At 38.0% G+C, this 2,703-nt stretch overlaps 1 long non-coding RNA gene across 1 annotated transcript; it reads left to right on the top strand.

Moving 5' to 3' along the window:
* The first annotated feature begins 85 nt into the window (after positions 1-85).
* On the top strand, positions 86-2,414 carry LOC116380292 (uncharacterized). The gene is made up of 3 exons (XR_004212532.1): positions 86-811; positions 1,614-1,697; positions 2,309-2,414. It is a non-coding gene; the product is annotated as an uncharacterized LOC116380292 (long non-coding RNA).
* Positions 2,415-2,703: the final 289 nt, after the last annotated feature.

Here is a 2,703-nt window from a genome sequence, read left to right as displayed (position 1 = left end):
GATTAAATCTGTAAGTTTACATCCTGCATTACAAACTGGAGTTGAGTTACATTCTGGGAAATGTACGATCCAGTGTTTTTGTCGATTGATCACAAATTAGGGATTAAAATGCTAAATGTTTCAGCGTCTGCTACATAGATCTACTTTTTGATCCATCTCTTATTTGTCAACTTTATTGTCAATAAGTCAATATAATATAGATTCATAAAACATTCAGACTTCAAAGATAATATGAATTTAAGTTTGCTGTAATTGTAACACTAACACATAGTTATACAGTCAGACTAATGATGGTGGTTAAACAGAGGAAAACATCGACTGAAGTCCTTCATTAGCCTAACGACCGTCCTGTAAACATGATGGAGGCTCCGCCCCTTCACTGTAAAGGCCCCCTCAGGGCCGTACTGTACAGATGCCCGTCTTAATAAAGTCCAGTTTATTGGTCCAGACTGTGTGCAGATTATACAAGCTTCAGTCACAGACTGTGGAGGATCCGCGTTTCACATGCTGGGACATTAAAACAGTCACAATATAATCTGACATGTTGGTAAAAGAAGGATAGAAATAGTTATTGACTATGGAGCCCACACTGCCACTAACTGCAGTCTACAACACGTGTTTGAAGGATAAATCCAGGACGTGGAACCTTCTTAACTTCAGATCTTTGTCTTTCTGATGACGACTGATGTAATTGGACGTCCCACCTGCTCTCTCTCTCTCTCTTTCCCGTCCAGGTGTCGTTCCATCTGGAGTTTGAGTTCAGCCGATCGGTCTTCTTGGATCACGTCCGGGTCGTCATGACGAGCAGCAGGTGAGACAGCTGACGTCTGTTTGATTCATGTCAGTGTTTTGTTTGGAGGTTTCATGAGGAGGAAGTGATGAAGTATTAATGTGATGTATTTTATTGTTTATATAATTCATAGAAGGATCTTTTTAAAATACACTAAAGAAAAGAGTTGTTTGACTGGATGTGAGAGTTAAAAGTGAAACATTGTTTAATAATTCATAATATTAAGATTAAATTAAAGGCCTTTTCAAAGAGGGCGAAGAAATGAGACACAGGAACAAAATCTGTTGCTAAAATGTCTATTGTTTTTAAACTTGTGCAAATTTTGACATAAAAAGCTGCCGAGATGAAACCTACGTTATTTTACGAGTACTTCAGATTATGATATTACTTTTGATTTTGCAGTGTTCGATGTTCAATCATTCAATTATTCTATATCTTTAATTGTCACCAGCGGGATGTAAACATTTAGCACAAATGAGAAACAGGATATGTGTGTAAAAAAAACAGAAACTATAAATATACAAAGTAAAAATACTCTTTTAATTTAAACTTTTAAAAACAGTAAGTTAAGCCATTATGGGATGTCATATTTTATTTTCAGATTATATTCAAACAACAAGTTGTGATGTGAGCAGCAAAAAAACAACAAAAACAGCATCTGTTCTCACGGACCGTGCGTTGTGGGGACTCGACTCCCAACTGTAAAAAAACAACCGGTCCCCACATGGTCAAGTCAATGCATGTGTGTGTGTGCGTGTGTGTGTGTGTGTGTGTGTGTGTGTGTGTGTGTGTGTGTGTGTGTGTGTGTGTGTGCGCTAAACAGTGAGGGAGACGAGGGTTACCCAGACAACAACATCAATGACATCTTCCTCCCTCTGAAGTACCAAACGGACCTCCTCTTCACCAGGTGAGCGACATCATGTTGTTGATCCAATAGCTGATGTTTTAGATATCGATAATGATGCATTCACTTGGAATCAGACAAACGGAGAACCGGACGTCATTGTATTGAATATGAGCAGGACGGTGAAATCAGTCGATGTCTAAAGTTTAAATATCTTGTTTTCTTAAGAAGCGGACGTTACACAGCTCCGTCACTCCAGAGAAAGTTCTTTAAATTTGCAATAGAATAAAATACAATAATACAACAATCTCCTGAATATGTACAGCTACATGCAGAATAATTACATTCAAATAGTAGAAATAAAATAATTTGATTTAACATATTTTATTGTATGATTCATTTTGCCGTCGGCCTGATTACATGTGAACGCAGCATAAAGAATCTGCATTTTCTCGGATGATTGCAAATAAAAATATTCCACTTCTGTGTTTACAAACGTTTAATAACTTTATGAAATATATAATTAACTTAGATTTAGTTGATGTGTGATCTTAGTTTAGGAACAACAGACTTGTGAGTCGATGTTGGCTGAGATTCAGACATGTTTTGTGTGAAATAACCCTTTAAAGATGCTTAAAGTGTGTTTCATGAAATCAACTCTGTTCCTCTGTCAGAGACCCAAACCCTCCTCGCTTTGAAATCAGATCTGCAGACAGCTCTTCCTCCTCCTCTTCCTCCAGAGACCAACCAGACAGCAGCTCTCCCTCCTTCAACCTCACTTATTATGTGAGTTTATCAACACTTTGTACAGTCGACTGAACACGTTTGGTGTATTTTGAGTATTTCACATCTGTCCAACAGACGACATGTTAAAATGTGATTCTACGACATTCACAATATCAACTTTAGTTTCAGGGTCCTGGTGTTGTGCATGCAGTCGTGATTTACTGGGACACTTGAACACAACATCCACATCATTAATGTTATTAATGATGTGGATGTGGAGCTCTCCTCTAGATACACTGCTTTATGGTCTATTAGAGACCTGTCAATCACCGTGTAGCCCCGC

This window comes from Anarrhichthys ocellatus, unplaced genomic scaffold, assembly GCF_004355925.1.
Source record: "Anarrhichthys ocellatus isolate YVR2014 unplaced genomic scaffold, GSC_Weel_1.0 scaffold6705, whole genome shotgun sequence".
In the NCBI taxonomy this organism is placed as follows: Eukaryota; Metazoa; Chordata; class Actinopteri; order Perciformes; family Anarhichadidae; genus Anarrhichthys; species Anarrhichthys ocellatus.
This window is presented reverse-complemented; position numbering and strand designations above follow the sequence as displayed.